The sequence below is a fragment of the Aphelocoma coerulescens genome, chromosome 1 (genome assembly GCF_041296385.1).
Source record: "Aphelocoma coerulescens isolate FSJ_1873_10779 chromosome 1, UR_Acoe_1.0, whole genome shotgun sequence".
NCBI classification, from domain to species: Eukaryota; Metazoa; Chordata; class Aves; order Passeriformes; family Corvidae; genus Aphelocoma; species Aphelocoma coerulescens.
The window spans coordinates 117,101,872-117,121,443 of record NC_091013.1 but is presented as its reverse complement, the minus strand read 5'-3'; the positions used below and the strand labels follow the sequence as shown (position 1 = coordinate 117,121,443).

Genomic DNA, 19,572 nt, shown 5'->3' with positions numbered 1-19,572 from the left:
GGGCAGTAGAGTGAGAATGAAGTCCATTAGAACATTTATTCTAACTACTGAAATGCTTTACTCCTTCTTGAAATCCTACATATTTAAGACAAACTATTGCAAGCACCCTCTTCTTTCACAAAACATTTATACCAAGAGTGTCAAACTAGATTAAAAAAATCTGTTCTGCCAAAACCAGTCTATCCTCACAAAAATTTGGAGTTGAGGAGACTGCTTTTCAGAGGCATAAATACCCTGAGGTAGGGTTTCTATTGTGGTTTATACTCAAGTTGCCCACAGCCTATCCTGGAATGTGTGAACTTTAATTTTCCTTTTGAGCAGTAAGAACATGTGAGCAGGTCCAGTCAAAATGAGATTCTGTGAAAGGGTGATTATGTTTTCAGCAGTGAGACTTGCACCAGAAATAGTCTCCAAAAGATCATGGTTTTCTCATGGTTTGCAAAACTTACAGTCTTCAAGTAGCAGACTGAAGACAAACTACTAGAAATGTAAATATCAGGATGGAAGGTCAGAACCAAAACAGATACAAATCCATTTAAGCTTTATTGATTTTTTTTTTTCCCCAGCTGTGGATGTGGACCATTATATTTAACATCCATTAGTGGTGTATTTAAACAAAACTAAATAAAAGCTGGTACACATGATTACAATTTCTAAAATTTCAGACCCCTCAGCACTTTCTTATTTTTATGCATTTGATGCACCTCTGTTTTATTAATGCCCTTCCTGTGGTATTTTAATACACTTCAGGGTACTGCTGAAGGGGAAGGCAGCTGCCTTTTGAAAGCATTCAAAAAAATCTGAACAGATTTAAGGCTTTACAATGCTGCCTATAAGTACAAACAGCATCCCTGCTGCAGAACTCAAGGGTTCAGATTTCTCAGCTGTATTATGATATTTGTTAACACTTAAGGGATTTCTGGTCCTTGTTAAGGTAATTAAAGTTCATGTGAGAGCAATGGCTGACAGCAAAGGTTAAATAGACCTTTCTCTTTGGATCAGCCTAAGAGCTGAAGGACACTTTTTGTGCTGTTCCCAGAACATCTGGCGCTCTCACATGCAACAAATTGGAATGAATGGTAGCACTATAATTTTCAATTACAGTTGAACCACAGTTTTGATATTTATCCATAAATTTAGCTATCAAATCCACAGTCAGGCACAGAAATAAGGGTGACCTGATGTTCAGGACAGGAAGAGGTGTCTGAAGACCAGATTGGTTTTACATATACTGTAAAGTTTATGAGTTTTGATTAGCATTGTGATGTATTTTAATCAATCCTTGCTTAGAGTATGTGGAGTTAGTCATAAACTCTTAAGTTTAACCAGGAGGGTGAGTTACAGTTTGTCCAAGTCAGTCTCATTAAACTGTTTTCTGTCAGAGGAGAATATCAGGAAAAAAGGTCTGGATGAAACCTATGAAAAAGCTGAATTTTCTAATCTCTAGCAAGGGACTGAAAAATCTGTAGAAAAGACACTGCTAGATAGAAGTTTTGTTAACTTAGGGAGTGGCAGAAGTGAAAAGGGAGCAGAATAAATGGTGATAATGGACACATTAAAGAGCAATAAAAGGGAATTATTTGATTGCTGGAGGGGTAATTTAGGTGTAGGGCCATCCAAGGACGAAAGAATTATGTGCAGAAAAATCTGTGGACTGGAAAAGAAACTATGCACAGTACGAAGAAACCTAACCTACTAAGGTAAGTTTTCTCAAAGTGCAAAGGATAGGACTGGCAAAAAAATTGAGGCAGATCACTAAAAGATGATTCTATTTCGTTCCTGCTCTATCCATGCATTTTTTGTACTGTGTATAGCAATGACAAGTTTTTTGGAACCTTTGCAGTCCTTGAATCAGTTTGTGTCAAATATGATGTGCTTCCAAACAGCAGAGCTGTAAACCCAGACTTCCAGCAGAGCTGCTTTTTTGAGGGAAAAAATATGCTTAAATAACAGGATGGATCTGGGGCACAGCAGAGGTTCTGAAGCTCCTCACAGATGGGTTTTCAGGTACACTTTCCAAATCCCTCAAAAGCTAAAGATTCATGTTCAGAGTGAGCCAGGAGAATGGAGGCAGTGCTGCAGGATCTCAGGGACATGGAGCTCGAGGATGAGCTTCAGCTACAGAATGTGCATTCAGCTGTGTCACTGATCAGAAGTTCTAGAGAAGGGCTCAGATATGAGTATGAGGGGAAGAAGAGTCCATTTCTCTCTAACATTTGGCTTTTAACTTTTCTTTTTTTTCTTTTTTTGCCTTAGTAATAAATGATTTGTAATGCTCTGGGTTGTGAGTTATTCAGATGTTGTCAGTACGTTCTCGCCACAGTTCTGAGATAGGTTTGTGTAAAATAAATAGAAATTCTTTAGGGACACCTGGCAGATGCTGTGAATTGTGAAAGAGCACAAAGCTGAGCCATGTGATTGGCTCAACAAAGGTCCATGAGTTGTCCTGATTTCTTCAGACTCATTACATATTTCAGACTATAATTTAGTGGCAGATTTACCTTTCCCATTGTAGAAATACTTTCTTTGTGTGAACTTTCCTTTGTAAGAATTCTAGGCAATTAATATGAAGTGGAATAATTTTAATTTGTGAAACTTAAAATCAAGTCCTGTATGTGTTTTACTTCTGTGCTCCTATGCCTTTGTACCAAGAATGTGTTCAGACTTAGGAAATTCTATACAAAATTTATATAAGAGCAATGCATACATATTCATGCATGATAGGCAGACAACTAAAATTATAAGCATGATATTGTCATTTATTGCATGTTCTTCATGGGCTTTTCCATTTTCCTCTTTCCTCCTTTTTCTCTGGGTGGGAATTCTCAGTAAGCACTTCCCTACTTAGAGAAGTTGACCATCATGGCCAAATGAGTTCCCTGAATAATTCCCACTTCAATTCTAATACAGTTTGCAGTAGTTATCTTGAAACTACGTTGCTTTGCTTATGAGACTTTGCCCACAGGGTGAAAAATTCTGATATAGAGGAAGCAATTTTGGAAGATCATCTCCTCTGGAGATAACGTGCGTGAATTACCTATTTTGTAGCAGCTGCTGTGGGAGGCAGCAGAGGCCAGGACAGGTGGTTTCAAGGCAGAAGCTTTTGGAAAAAGAACACCAAATAATTTTTGTGCTTGGGTTAGTTTGGTACCACTGTACAGTCAGGAAAAAAGCACTGGCAGCAATTAGCACCATAATTTTATAGACTGGAAACCTTGCCCCAGAACTAAAAAAAACCCCAAATTTCTAAAGTTTTTTTATTGTCTAACTGCCTACCTACTTGCAATACCTGTCTTCCTCATTAATATAAAATTTACAGTACCTTGATCTGCAGCAGCTATATTTTTAATATAAAATAGAAATATGCTGATTTTTCAGAGCATGTTAATTTCTCACTTCTTGTGGCAAAATTACAGCAGTTAAAGTCTAAATTGGAAACAGACTCCAAAATACCATTGGGGAATATTCTGCTTAATTGTGAATAGGTCTCAATTTTCAACTTGTTTAATAATAGTTTAGCTTCTTTTTGCATACTTAAATAACATTTTGTTTATAAAATTATTTGATGACTTCTGTCAAACTCTAGTAGAAGGTTCTTCATTCATGCATTACTCATTCAGAGTCAAATTATAAGTAGGCTTTTAATAAAATTTGGCTCATTTTCTGGAATTATAAAATCAAGATTGCATAGGTTACGTAGTGTTTTCCTAGGGAAAAAAATAAAAGCATATTTTCCTGATTTATTCATGTTCAGAAAACATTCTTATAAAAAAAGACCTCATCAAAATTTCCGTCTGGACAGCTCCTCATGACCAACCTGGTGAAATACTGTTTATCCACTCAGTCCTTGAGGGAAGCCTGCAGACTGATCAGGGTTTGTAGACTCCCAGGTCTGGAATTTGCTGAGCCCAGCAGGTTTTTCTCTGCTGCCTTGTGTGGCCTGAACCCTTTTATTCAATAGCAAAGCCTGGCTGAGCACTGCTGGGGTGATCTCCCAATAAATGATTTCCCATGTTCAGGGCACGTGAGAATCAGGCCTTTGCTTTATAATTGTTCCTCACTAATTGCCTCTCTCACACACCGTTGTTTTCAGCTCTCAATTTGTGTCTCCCTTTTGTGCTGCCTAATTTGCCATTTTTCTTCCTGTTCCTCCACTACAGGAATGAAAGCAGTCTATTTACAGGCTTGGCTTGCTGCAACCCAACATGTTGTGTTAAACAGGGGCTGCTTGTGAGGACTCTCAGTATCTCTATCTGTAAAGCACATCACGGACTGAGGGGTGCTGCTGCCACTGCCTGACACGTTATTAATGCTGCTCTAATTAGGCCGATCAGTTTTAATTAGCGCACTGTCATGTAACAATCTCATAAAATACTTTGTGTAAGAAAATTGATCTGGCTCTAATGCTAATTAGTTTGCTAGGCTCCCTACCTTAAAAATGGGAATTGATTGCTTCCCTTCAACCCCTCCTTCTTTCCTATTCAATAATTCTCCCATAAGCTCTGTGTTCTCTTTTTTTTTTCCCCTCACGTGACTTTTGTTTTGTTGTCCCTGTGTCTCTCTCAATTAATTCTGACCATAACCCCATCTCTAGTGTAACCTGAAAAGAACAGGGCTTTACCACTTGGCAGAGAGAGCCTTCCTCAGGTAAATTTTTTTTTTTCCTCTCAGGAATTTGCCGGATCAGAAACACAAAATCCTGAGGACTGTCTCAGAAGCAAAGCTGACAGGGTTAGGCCCAGGTCAACCCACTCGTAAATCAAAGCCAGTAAGGAGCTAAAGCTGTGCCTTGAATCGAAGATTTATAAAGACAGTAGCATTAACATCACATAAAAGAAGTATTTTATTGGTCTCATATGGGATTTGTTTACTGCTAGTAAACTGCAGAAGAGTGAAACAATGAGCTTAATAAATGGGAGAGTGGGCAACAAGATAAATCAACTGCTCCTTGGTGCTCTTAAAAGCTCCTGAAAATTGGGATTAATTTGGTTAATTGTGAACATAGCAATGATGCCTAGAAAAGTATGAAAATTTTGGCTATGTAAATTTAAAATGTTGTTCTGGTTCAGTTTTGCTTTCAGGTTTTTAATAGAAAGGAAATTAAGAGTCAGAGACTAAAGTGACTGCTGAAATTTTATTCATTTTTGTTCTTCCTTCTAAACTGGTATTCTATGAATATAGCCTATTTGGGATATTTATAAGAAAAAAACCTAAAATCAAACCCAAAAACAAACAAGAAAAACTAACTAAAAAACCCTGAAAGATTAAATGAAAAATTTATTTTTTCATTTGCCTTTATATTTTGTTGTCATATTGGCTAAAACTGGCATGGGATTAGATGCATTTGTAGAGATCATAAGTACCAATGGATCTGGAATTGATGTGAGCAATCTGCTGTGCTGTGTTGGTTTTCTGAATGGGTGTCTCCAGGCACTCTGCTTCTTACCAGATATCTCCACTCTGGGAATGGCTTTTGTGACTCAGCATTGATATCTGACAATTACACAGCAGGCACATGCACAGGAGTGCAGGAAAAATGTCTTTGCAGTGTCCCAGGCATGTATTCATCATTCTTTGCCTGTGTTTAATAAAAGTGTGGCCATCTTGCAGTCAGTGTTAGCAAAGGCAAATCTCTTAAGCCTGGCTGTCCCTGTACTTCTCTCAGTCTGTCTCCAAAGCACCTTTTTAGTGCACTAGACATGCACACATCACAATTCAGCTCTTTTCCTGGCCAGCTCAATATTTGTTTCTGCTGTTGCAGTACAGATGATGGGAATGAAGCAGGAGAAGGATCTCTGGTTATTGAGTGATCAGTCATTGTCCATTTTCGCTCATAGTGACATTTGTCATGTTCAAAGGTGAAGTTTTCCTCCTACTTCTTAATGAAATAAAAATCTAAAGGCTGGTATAATTTGATGAATGTATCTGTGTCAAAGAAATACTCAGAGACATTATGTAGGATGTCATATTATATTTTTGTGCAATTTATTAATTTAGGGAATAGATGCTTTCTTAGTCTTGAACTAATTCTTGTTTCATTAGAAGCACTTTTTTTTTCTTTTTAACTTGTAGCTACCTGCTAAGAAATGTTGCTTATGCTTTAAGCTCTTTGAAAGTAATGCCAAATGTCAGTATGTATGAATAAGTGTTTCCTAACTTCCTGAAATAGTTTCATCTATTTAAAAGGAAAGGATTCTTAGTTTATTTTTACTGGAGATACTTATATAGTGTGGTCTCACTGGCAGCTGAAAAGAAAGGAGCCATTTAAAGTTGGTTAAAAATAAATTCTTATAATTTGTAGTAAATTGGGCCCTGACATTATTTCTTTGGTAATTACTATCTGATCAGCATCATGCTTCTTCCCATGTTCTAGGAAAACTGCTGAAAGAACAGTTAGGACTATACCTTGTTAGTATGGCATGTCCAAACCAGTTTTTTACTTTGGTTACATCAATATCTTGATTTCCTTTCCATCAGGACACATCTCAGTTTCCTGCAAGTGCTGAGGAGGGGTTATGGATTCCCAGCACACTGCTCCTCTGGATATTCCAATCCCTTTAATGGAGATGCTGAAAATAAACTGGTTTGTGTCAATCTGCAAATGAAGCAATGGCACTAAGGATGAGAAATAGTTGTAAAAGGGAAGGGCCCTGCTGAGAATCTCCTCATTCATTTCAATTTATGGCTAAAGTCTCCCACACCTGGTTTGTCCTGCAGGAAAAGCTTAACTTCTCTAACCACAGGTTGACAGAAATCTCTGAGTACCAGAAAATTTGCCAAAAACAGACACCTCCCTGTAACACCTAAGCAATTATCTCCAGCTTCTAATATTAATCTTGTCTATATTTTGAGGTTGATGAAGTCTTGGTTCCATTAAAAAACCCTTTTAATATAGGTAAAACCTCTAAACCCTTAAAAAAAAACCCTTTTAAACCTTTGAATGTAGGTAAAATTAAAGTCATCTCACTGCTTCTTGTAGATCTAAGACCACGGCCTCAGAGAACTGTAGATGCCATTGGTCTTTTATCCAGGTGCCAGAGGAGATAAATTCATGTATTTGCCCATCCAGTGCTTCCCCTCCTGAACCCTTTTGCTCAGGGTGTTGCTGTAGCCTCTCCAACATTTGCCACATTTCATCCCAAAGCTGTCCCAGCTTTGTGAGGAATAACTAAGAGAGGTCAGGGTTTGCCAAGTGCTGCTAAACACAACTCTTCTATCTGTGAAAAAAACAGGATTAAACTTGGGCACCACTCTGAGGGAACTGACAGGAAATTTTGATTTTGACCACAGGATATCATTAAAAATATTTTCCCTGCTGTGCCATATGAGGCTTAATTAAATATTTGTTCAAACAGCCTGAGTTTCCCCAAATGAAAGGATGTGGTATGAATACATTAGTATAATTTGGATACCTGAGCCTCTGAAATTTTTCAGTTATCAGGAGTAAAAAAAGAATTGGCCTTGTAAGGCATTATTGGGGGGCCTGTAGTGAGCTCACAGGTGTCACCAGAGCATGCCTGGATTACATAGAAATTGTCATAAATTTGTGGTCTCTGCTGCTACCCCTTATTTCTCTACTGGGGTGTGCCCAGGCTTCAGAATTCTGGTGTGGAAATCAGTGTCATGGCAGCATCTCCCACCACAGGAGAAAGATTCTCTTCTCTTCATGGCCTTGTGCTCCACATGATTTTCCAGAAGGATTTGATTTTGTGATCCTGCACTGTCACTAACAAAGGAGTTTCCCCAGATACACTGGGGTACCCATGAGTTCCATGTAGTGTAGGATAAAGTCATGTATTTAGGTCACCTCTCACTCAAGAAGTGCAAAGGTAGAAAGCAGTGAAAGAAGGAAAGGGTAGCCTACATGTGTGTTAAGATATATACATTTAAAATATACATATATGCGCTCACACACTTTAAAAATAAAAGTGAACCAGGAGGAGGCAGGAATTTATATATGTTTTTCTTTTTTAATAGAAAAATACTGTCCTGCTATTCTGAATTTTAAGGTGCTCAGAGTCTATGAGGCTTTTGCTTGGTGATTCAACATCTCAGCTTGCATAAGAGTCTGATTTCTCACAAATATTTTATTTGAAACATGTCATAGCAAAATAAGTCAATATCTCCATTGAAATAATGTATCTTTTTGGTTGAGTTTTTTTCTGTAAAATATCTTATTCACCCTTTTAATGTGAGGAATGAGATCATGATGAAGTGAAATGGAGATTTTATTGATCCTAAAGCATGTTTGTTTAGAACAGGGCAGAAGAATAAAAAGAGAAGAAGATAAAAACTTGGGCTAATGTTCAACAGTCCTCATATTGTGACCAAGATGTGGTGAGTGACTCTTTGAATATTTATCTTAGATTGAGGAGGAGACTAAATTCTCCTAGCTTGAGAACCTGTGAATGTCATGTGCCTGAGGCTCCCTTTAGCTCCAGAGCGACTGCTCACAGTGTTTGCTGTAAATACTCTCCAAAATCTATCTGATCTTTATATCTAATGTATGCAGCAAAAATTCCACTGCCAGCTGGCAGAAGATGTTCTGTCTGCAATGTCATTAAGGGGTCACATTTAGAGTTATGATATAATTGTGGACTGTGACTTTATCAGAGCATGAAGGGGCTTGTACAGAACCTTCAGCAACAGAACAGCTGAGAGCAAATGAATTTTCTGCCTTTGTGGTGTCTGGCTGGGCCATTGCTGATGTCATAATTCTACCAGTCAATAAAGTATTTATAATTTTTGATAGCAACCAGGGAGTAGAGCAGAACAGTCCCACATTTGGGGATTCAAATTGGTCCTTGGACACACAAAAGCTGGGGGAAAGGGGCAGAGGTTCTTGCATGCTTGGAGCTTGTGCCCTGCCCAGGTCTGAATCCATCAGCAGCTCTTATCAGCCAGGACACTGAATGTGCCCAGGAAAGGCATACAAATGTCAATTTTATAAAAGAAGGAGGAGACAGAAGGGAATTGGTTCAAAACTAGCATCTGAAAAAATGAGAACAAGCTTTTTACTTCATTTTGGAGAAAAGTCGGTGGCTGTTTCTCCAGCTGCAGGAGGGAGCTGAGTGCCTCAAAATGGAGGAGAGCAGCTTCCAGAAGAAAGGGGCAAATGGGATTGAATTGCTGCTTTGGAGAGTGCCAAACATTTATATTGTTACTGCAGTGGGGAGGCCAGGGAGCAGGCACATTGCTCTGCCCTGCTGCTTCACCTCGTTTTCGAGAAGGAAGGGTTGCTGTTAGGAGCAGTATTAGTAGCCTCTGTAGCTGACACATAAAGTGCCTTTTCTTCCTTTTTTCCCCAGTTCTGATTCAGCATGAGCTGGCTAGAGGTAGTGCTGAGAAAGGCCTTGAGAAAAGGAAAGGGGAAACTTTGGAGGCAAAGTTTCTTGCTGGGAAATGACCTGCAGGCTGTGGGGAAGTTGTCCTGTACAGATGGCCTTTTCCATCTGAAATCACCCGCTGTGGAGGCAAGGACCTGGAGACATTCTCTGTAGCTTCCAGCTCATGCCTGAAATCAGTTAATCTCTTTTCTTGCTTTCCCAGAGCATGGAAATTTATTTTTAGTTTGTTTAGAAAGACACTGATTTAATGAGAGGGAGAATCTTAGGTTGTAACTCTATGTTACAGAAATTTTTTTGTCATGGTTTTAGTGTAAGTTGTTTCCTTCCCCTGGCAGCATATTCTGGTCTGTAGGAAGTAGAGTGCCCTCTGTCAACTGAGTTAACTTCATGTGGGCTGTCCTACTGAATATGTAAAAAAATATATATCTTTGATGAGAACAAAAAAATCCTGCCTAGAAAGTTGTTTTTCAGCCTTTTTTTTTTTAGTTAACCTGATTTAAAACAGGTTGTAACAGAGAAACTCGGGGGGTGAAAAATTGCTAGATAGAGACAGGAATGAGTAGCCAGTACAAATTAGTCTTAATTAAACCTAATTTAGGATTAGTCTTTTTACAATAAAGTCATGAAACATCAGTCTCAAGGGTCCCATTTTTGAACAGCTGAAATTGTTCTAGTGTAACAATGAGAGTTAGTATAGGTAATTGCATTGCCCCATAAAGATGAAAAACTGTCTTTTGAAGAGGTAACTCAGGTACTCTTGAGTGACTGCTGTCAAAGAGCTTTTTTCACTCCAGCATGGGATCCACTAAACCAAGGTGATGGAAGTGGCCTGGTGCACAGCAAACAGGCCCCTGGCAGTTTTGGTAATTTTGACCACGAACTGACTGAAGAAGTTTTCACTCTGGAGTCCTGCATGTCCAGCATCCTCGATGAACATTAGAGTCAGTCAGTGAACAACAGTGACTTCACTATTTTACAGCTCAGTGGACCTTGGACCAACAGCCTTCTCTCAACATGTTCGAAATTGTCCCCAGGTCTCTAATGAGACAAAGAAAGTGAACAGAGTGGCATCTTTTTCTCCATGCTTGCATAATTTACTCTCATTCAGTATGCTCTTTAAGTATTCATATCTCTTTCCTTCTTTCCATTTTGGGTTTATTCAGTTCAAGCTTTTCTTTAATCAGATACACTAATCCTTGGAGGTTTTTCTTTTTACATTAAGGTAGTCTCACACTGAAACCAACTTTCATTGAATTCGGCATGTGTTGAATGTTAAAAGTAGAGATTAATAAGATCTTAATATAATTATTTAATACTTTAGCTAAAAATTCAGTTGTCACTTTTGCCATTATAGTTATGTGTAACCAACAGTTAACTGGATTCCTGCATATTTCTATTTCACAATAGGGCAAAACCACAAAAGTTCCATGTATTTTGTGTAGTTCTTCCCCAGTTAATATCACACAGATAAATTTAAATGTTTATATGCAGGCCTTCTGACTGCCATTAGTCCCAAAAATGATAAATGCCCAGAGGTACTGGCAACAAAATGCCAAAGTTATAAAGGACATTATTCTTATGAAAGCGTGTCTAGAAGAACAGATTAAATTGTGTCCTCTTGTATATAATTGGAAAAAGAGTCTGCATCTATTATCACTTTAAAATAACATCTTTATCTTCATATTTTCTAGATGATCTGCTAGTTTTGCTGCCTAGAAATACAGAATATTAAAAGCAGTTCTGTTATCAGTGAGAGAAGCTATTTCTGAGTGCACATTTTCCGTGGGCCAGTGCCAGGATGTGAGATGTGTACAAACCCACACCTATGTACCAGGGTTGGCATGGCTGTAGAGAGACACAGCAGAGGAGAGAGCACCTAAACTAAAATGTATGTGACTGAGGTCCACATTCCTTTCAGCTGCTTTACTTTATTCCTGCCTCTGTTTCTCCCCCTCCCCCCCCCCCCCCCCCCCGCTTCCAGCTTTAGATTTATGAGCCATTGTAAGCTTTTCTGACTGCTTCTGGAAAGGATTCATGGCCGCTCGTGCTCACAGCATCCAACAAATCACTCATTTCACAACATTCATTTCTTTCATTAGATCATTAGATGGGTGTTCTTCATTTTCTGTACATCCCTCACACTTCATTACAGTAATTTGAAGGATTTTGCATACCGGTCTCGAGAGAAAAGTATTTTATTTGTTGTTGGCTTGAAATGTGGATTTCATCAGTTCTGGTCCTCTTTTTTTTTTTTTTTTTTTTTTTTTTTTTGTCACCACAACATGAAAAATAGTGAAAGGCAACTGCACATTAAACTGAAGGCTAATTTACAGGTTCTATTTTTTGGAATAGTTGATTTTTACCTTGAAGCAGAAGGACAAACTAACTGACCTGATGATTTCCCTTGTGCCTCTGTTTCTGTGTTTCTGCAATTTAATGAATATTCGTGGGGAAAACACATTTTGATACTTTTGTATCAGATGTTTTGCATTCAGCAATTTTATTTTTTTATTGATATTCTTTGCAGTTTAGCCAAATGATATCTATTTTGTTGCATGGTGAAGGTCTTTGAATGTAAGCTCTGGATGCAGGGCATTGGGGTTTCAACAGTGCCAAATGATGACAAAGAGGTGCATTTAAAATACTACTTATGTATAGAAAATTGTGTTTTTCTTGGAGAAAACAGGGCAGATATTTAACTTGTCCCTTGGGCTCCTCTCTATCTAGATTTGGGAAGACCATAACCCTTCCTGTGTCTCCTTGTGTGGGGAGATGGAAGGCCCCCAAAGAGATACACACCTTGTGATACTCCCCATTAATATTCCTTCTGCTCTCTAAGTTAAAAACCAGATTTAACCAAGTTAAAAATTTGTATTTTTATTTGAAGTACACATACAACAATTTTTCTCTTCAGTCTCTTGGGTGTGACTCAGTTGCTCAGCTTGGTTATCCCTTTTCTGGGACAATGACATCTCCAACAGTGGGTGAAAGACCCACCAAGATGAGTTTCTCATCACCACCAATGGCCTGGGGAGAGGATGCAAGAAATTAATCCTCTCTCTCCCCTGACAACTCAATTTCTCCCAGTCAACAGAAATGATTGTTACACCCCTGTTTTCTTTCAACAACCCGTGGTAAAAGTTAGGCCAGGTGTTTGTTGTGTCTCTACTCGTGACCTTATGTTGCAAACAGTCCCCAAAGGCACCAGATTTCTGACTTGCAGCTGCAATCCTCGTGGTTGTTAGTCTGGGAGCGTAGCAAAATGTGAGAGATCATCCATCTCAGGCCCCCACAGTATCAGATTGTTTTCTATCCTGTACCCTTTGGACACAGGGGCTTTGTGGAACTCAAAGAGAGTTTCTTGGGGGGGTCTGCAGCATTTCTCTTGACAGACTTCTCTGCGCCTCACTGTGAGAAATTGCTTGATGCTGATCTTGTGAGGTTTTTCCTCACTTGTGTTTCATCTAATTGATCTTAATTCATGGCAACCCTTTGCTTTTTCAGTGCTTTACTGGTAAACAGCTGTCTTATCACCCAACAGGTTATAAGCCCGTTCTCTTTATTTTCAGTTTTCTCCTAAACAACCTCTTTAAGCCCTTTATAATTGCACAATGGGCTTATGTTTAATTTTGGTTTTTTTCACCTTCTTCAGGTCTCCTGTCCAGAAGTCCTACACCTGCTACACCAGAGTCTCTCAAAGAGCAGTACTGGGGTGCTCAGGGCTTGTCCACAGAGTGCTTCCTGAGCATCTGAGTTGTGCGGGTAGGAAGCTCCTACTTTTATTTCTCTTTCTGTTAATGGCTGCTTAATTCCAAACTTATTTTAAATTTGTTCTTTACCACTGTCCTAGATCACATTTATTTTGGCAAATCCTCCTTACCAGTGCTATGTAGTTTCTTTTTTTTTTTCACATTTACCTTCTAATTAGGCATATCTATATATTCTACAAGTAATATATTTTTCAGGATCTGTACAATATTTTATTGATATATCATGATACTTGTGGTCCAGTGCAAGGCAAAAGAAATAGAGGAAGAAAAGGACTAAAAAGGACTACCTAAGACACTGCTAATTTCATTTATTTCAATGAGGAAAATGACCTTGTGAAGGTTGTAAAGGTTTTTATTTGGGGCTGGGTCATAGTTTGACACTAAATGAGCCAGTAAGGAATCTTTCTTTCAGTGACTCTCTGCAAACTCCATTAATTCTACTTTTAGAGACAGAAATTTCTGAATCTTCCAGGCCATATGTTTAGCTTACAACCTCATTTGTTATCAGGCACAACAGGGTCTATTTAATATTCTTTTACTGTGTGGTACATATGTGAAAACTGTTATTGCTGGAGAGGTGAGACAGTGTTATACACCAACAGAGCTTCCCTCCATTTTTATAGGAATTCTCTGAGTGCTCTGCAGTGACCAGTGCATGAGGAAGCTTGGACTTAAATAATGTATTGGTGAAGAATACTGGAAAGCTTTTCCTCCACAAGCAGATCTACCAGGAGGAAATTTGTTTTGTTTGGTGGACAAGGTTGTATTATATTGCCATTAAGAAGAAGCTGCTGAATCAGAAATCTCTGAGATTTTTGCAGTTTGATGAAGCTCATGCCATAATTGAAGAAATTTGCCAGGTTACTTTGCAGATGTTACACTAATGTTTCTGAGACATAAGTCCCCAATCTGCTACTGAACCACATTCTTACACAAATACAACTCCCAGGTGGGTTGCTACGCTGGTGTTTTTAATTGCATTTTATTTACTGTGCTCCAAAATGATCATTTTGCTCTCATCAACACTTATGGTTAATTTAAGACATGAAAACTAAATTCATTAAGATCAAAGCACTAAGTGTGGTGCTTGTTCCGTGCCTTCATTTCTATGGCACTTAAAACCTTTATGTTAAACATACGTTAACGTGAGTTCTGAGTGTATCTTCTGAAGGAAACTATGTTTTACTTTAGCCTTGCAAACTCTTTCATTTCTCTCAAGATCAGGTCATGAGATCTCTGGGCCTGACAAGTAGAAAATTAAGACAATAATATCTACAATTAGAGTGTGAAATTCAAATGACGTGACATAGGAAGAAGTTATGGAGAAGGATCCTGTCCCTTTGCTTGTGTTTGAAGTGTAATACATGTGGTTTACCAGCTGTGAGGGGTCCTCTTGGACCCAGTGATGCTACTTAAGGTAGAAAGCATCAGAACAAGCAGAAAATGGTGCAAAATTTGCTATATGAAACACTGATAAAGGTAAGAATGCAGAGAAAATCAATGTGCTTGTGCCAGTGCTATGATACTAAATATTTCAAATTATTCTGCTTTGCCCTTCTGCCTAGAATGTTGACTTGTGTGGAGCTGAATTAAACTCTGCTACATGCAAGGGGTTCCAATTCCCCAGTTATTTGTGAGATGCTTGATGCAGTTGTCCTTGATGAGCTAGTGGATGCTTAAAGATGTTGGATTTCTCTGCTGATTCCAATTGAGGTGTTTGAAAGTCAGCAGTTTGGGGTTTATGCACAGCAATGGGTACTTGAGAGTCTGTGGCCATTTATGCTTTTGGATGTCCTGGAAAATAATTTAGTGAATGACAGGTCCAGAGCAATGGCAATGTGTGCGAGCAGTCAGCTGGGAAAAAAGAGAGCCTGGTTACAGGAATTATAAATGAGAACAACAGTTTGACTTGAGGAGAACAAAATGAGCTAAAAATACAGCCCAGGAGTAAATGGTCAGAAATAAAGGGAGACAGTTTGGACTTGATAATAGTTTTGTCTCCAGTAAACACTCTTAAGCTCGTGTTCCCGAAGGAAGGAAAATAATACAGAAGTAAAATCTACACCAAGAGAGCCACTCATCCATCCTGGATAGATCTCTGAATGCTGTAGCTGCCTGGGAATGGGAGAAGAAGAAAAGGAGCCACAGGGGAGGTTTGGTTTCTTGGCTGCCAAGGGCAAAAGAGAACTTGCAGTTCTCTGGGTACAACAGATGAGATTTCTGCTGCACACAGAGAAAATGAGCCTAACAATGACACGGGCCTGTAGATAAGAGGGAGAGCTGCCAGGATGAAAGAAGGTAGCTATTTGGCTGTGGTACAGATTTTCTTTTGATTGTCACTGAAAAACATCCCCTGAGTGGCACAGAACATAAGTCCTTTCTGTGAAGATATTGCCACGCCTTTTGCTGGGAGACTTGGAGGGCTGAATGCTATCCACACCTCCCAGCTGTGCTGCAAAGGGACTGGTGCCACGGCTTTTGTGTGAGGCTGCCTAGTGCCCAGTCTGTCTTTCAGAGGGAAACTACTTTGTCTTTGGCTGGTACTGAACAAGGTTTCACAGGCCTTGGACAAATTGAACATTGCTTGAAACCATGCATTCATCTGCTGGCTGCTGTTCCTCATGTCTGTTTCTCTCGTGTTTATTGAAGTTCTTACAAACTTCTTCCCAGTGGTCATAGCTGGCACTTTCCTGTTTGTGGTTTGTTACTGGATCAGACTGGAGCACTTGAAGACCTGTAGTTAGGTGTTAAAAATGCTGCAGTTCACTTACAAGAGCTGTAACTGATGAAGTCCCTCACAGTGAACTTCTTGGAAAATATTTTAATCTAATTTCACTGGATTAGCAGCATGCATACAAAGCGGCAGGTGGTCTAGTGGCTGTAATGGAGTATTTATTTCCTGTTTCTCAGGTTCACAGAGAAATTCTGAAGTTGCTTTCAGCCTGATTTACCCTTTAGTCCTGAGTTTTATAGTCAAACTTCCATACAGGACATCTTCCTTAGCTGGGTATCACTGGAAAGGAGAAGCAGGCAGGAGAAGAGAGAAGGAGGAATATTTAATTAATTCTGATGGCTTAAAATCAACCTTCCTCAAGCCATCTCATCTTCCTAAAAGCAGTACTGCCGGTACTGAATTAGAAACTCATTAACACATCAGTCACATTAAAAACCAAACTCAAACAGCTCGGAAATAGATTATTTTTTGGGGCATCTCCCAGCAAGTCAAGAAACTCCCATAACTCATCCTGGTGACAGGCATTGTTGACCTTGTTTAGCAAATATAAACTGATTTCACCCAAGCACTTTGCCAAAGAACTTACCAAATAACCTGCAATAACATCTAACTGGATTTAAATATGGGGTAAAGACAAAAAAAAAATTTAAAATGCCACAAAAGCCTGATGGCAAAACCAGTATAAAGCCTTTGAATAATTGCTTCTCTTCCAGTCTTTGTTTTATTAAAAAGTGTTGGGCACAAATACCCACAATCTTATCCAGGAAGACGACAGGAGCACAAAAGCTGAACACAAACCAAGCCCCTACAGGAGTCTGAAGCAGCATAAGATCATTATAACAGCTTGAACCATTTGTACTGCCTTCTTTTATGAGGAACAAAGGCAATTCATTCATTTGGGCTGCTGGTGCACACCAGCAGAGAGAAAGGGTAACAGCATAATCTGTCAGGGCGTTGGCTTGGCAGGCAGTGGGTTGTGTTTCCACCTGGAGGCTGCCAAGTCCTGACTGAGTCCAGATTTCAGACTTCAGTCTCTGCCATTGGCAGCAAAATGAAGGATCCTGGGAAGGGGTGTTTGCAAAGGGCCAAATGCTGCGCCAAGAACATCTCTTATACGTCCGTCATTATAGGGACAAATACTGCACAGGAAATGCTGAAAGGAATAGAGACGCTTTTATAAATGACAGCTTGGTTTTTAGAATTGCTTCTTCCTCACTCACCCCCTCCCCCCCAAAAAAAACCCACAAAAAACCCCAAACAAACAAAAAAGCAAAGCAAACCAAACAAGGAGGCAAAACAGAAAAAACAAGCAAAAAACCTGGGAAGCTTCCTGAAGAAATGTAGTTGCCTGAGGCAAGAATTTATGACGTTTTGCTGGGCTGGAAACTGGTTGCTTCCTTGGACCAGAGGATGAGCAAGGGAAGGAAGTGAGGTAATTTCACACAGTTGTACCTCTGTTTGAGTAGGTGATCTGGATGTGGTTGAAATTTTAAAACTTATGTTGCTGTAATTCCCTGATAACTTTCTTGTTGAAAAGTATTTAAATCTTGATAGTGTGTCCTAGCCAAACAATCTTTAGTTATTTTTACCAGAGCACTCAGAGTGGGACCAGGCTGGAATTACCTTTATTGGCTTCACCTGGCCTTTCCACCTTCAGCTGCAGCACATCAGCCCCAGGAAGGGCTTCAGCTCCAGTCTGAAGACTCAAGGGGAGACCAGGGTGGGTTTATATCTGCTCCCTGGTCATTGCTGGCTTGTTGTTTGGATTTCCTGGACTAACTTGGCTGCTGATCACTGGATGGGTTTTGTTGCTGTCATCATCTTGGTGCTGCTTGCCTGGATCAGGAGCCCCACCTGTTAGAGCCCTCAGGAATTCATCAAGGACTGAGAGGTAAACTGTGCTAAATTGGGAAAGAAGAAGCTGAAAAACTAAATACCAAGACAGCAAGGAATAGATAAAAGAGACTGTGCTGCACTGCATTAAAACCAATCATATCATCAGAAAAGTGTGTGCAGAGCTCATGGACAGAATAGAGAAACCAATCAAGCACTGTGAGATTTCAGATACAGCAGTTGCAAAATGTATATGTACTGTATCATGTAAAGGTTGTAGGATGTATAAGTAGAGTAACATGTATAAGTATGTATAAACAAATAAAATGCATTAGTGTATTATGTATAAGTAAGATGTGTAAGTAGTGTGATATGTGGAAGTTACAAGATGTATAAGTAAGTGAAATATATAAGTAGCATACTATGTAAAAGGTGCAAGATGTATAAGTAGGTAGAATGTATAAGTAAGCAAAGTGTATAAGTAGGGTATGATGTCAAAGTTGTGAAATGTGTGAGTGGAGTGTATTTTAGACAATAAGACCCTTCTGTGTAATCAGATTGATTTGTTGATCACAAGGCATGGGTTCCTGCACTTTCTCTAGGAGTTGGATGCTGGTTTAGGTGGTTGATATTTGTGCATTGACTATAGCCTGTTGTGCTATCTTGCATCTTTGGGAGACCCAGAGTCATGAGACAACTCAGCCAGAGGAGCCTTTGCTTTAGCAGAATTATACAGAATTCACTTTGGGGTTGTCTGTCCTGACAGTTTTGACTTCTGTAAAGTAGATCCAACGCAGGATCCCATTTCTCTGAGACCGGACAGCTGAGCTTGGGTATTGATATGATATTAAATAATATAAAATTAATATAAAACAACTTCCTATTCTTTTTGCTATTCCTGGCACAATAAATGATTGCTGAAGCATCACTGCAAAAATTTGATTTCTAGTCTCTTGTTTGCTTTCCCTATCTCAGTGGCTGTGAAAAGCTGGAATCAATCCAACACCCATTTAACAACATCTATCCCCCCAAAATACTGAAATTTTAAAGTTGTTACTGGGTACAAACATATACACACACTCCACCCCTGGACCTTGGTGTTAACTGCATTGACATATCAACAGTAATTCATTCCCCTTTCAGTCAAGGTAAAAAACTTGCCTGGATTTTAAATAAGTCACTCACCTGAAGAAATCAGGCGCCTCATTCCAGACTGTCCGGGACAAAGGGCATTAACACCTTCCTGTTTCATTTAGCTTGTTTTAATTACTTTGTTTATTTAGCATGCAGTTGGCTTTTTTGTTGCTCAGGAGACTTGGATCTGTGACAACAGGGAGGGGAATGCAGGTTGAGGTTCCAAGCACTGACTGGAGTTAAGTGGGAAAAGTAGGAGTGGCTATTGAGCTCATCTGGGATCTTAGAGGGAATTTGAGAGAGCTCTGTTTCTGATTTCAGGAGAGTGATCCAGCCACTGGGCTATTGGATTGATGAGGAGGAGGGATGTGGAGGGGCTTTCAACTTGCTGTCTGTCCTGGTTAGGGTAAATAGAAGGCATGCAAACAATTTTGATCCAAAGAGAGAAATCTGAAAGCAAACAACAAAAATCTAACCACCTAAATATCTTAGAAAAATCTTCAGCCTTCTGCATGGAGAATGAAGGTGATAGGGACTGTGTGGAAGTACTGTGAGGATACATCTCTGTCCTCAGAACAAATTGGATTCTGTCACAGTAGGAAGCAGTGCTTGAGTTAAACCTTCCCAGAGATGTTGCCTCCTGTTTTCCTTCCAGACAGTCGATGCCTGCTGATCCACTTCTTCTGGCACCCTGTTTTAATGATCCCTGGAGCAGGAGAGGAGCAGCCATATGGCTTGCAGGAACTTCAATTTC

General features: G+C 39.4%; 1 long non-coding RNA gene across 2 annotated transcripts in view; it reads left to right on the top strand.

Moving 5' to 3' along the window:
* The window catches only part of LOC138116552 (uncharacterized), an 81,933-nt gene extending 63,862 nt beyond the window's left edge, over nucleotides 1-18,071 (top strand). For both annotated transcript variants that reach the window (XR_011154198.1, XR_011154200.1), the window contains 2 exons: nucleotides 13,000-13,109; nucleotides 13,741-18,071. This is a non-coding gene — a long non-coding RNA (uncharacterized lncRNA). The remainder of the gene's footprint in view (nucleotides 1-12,999; nucleotides 13,110-13,740) is intronic.
* The last annotated feature ends 1,501 nt before the right edge of the window (nucleotides 18,072-19,572 follow it).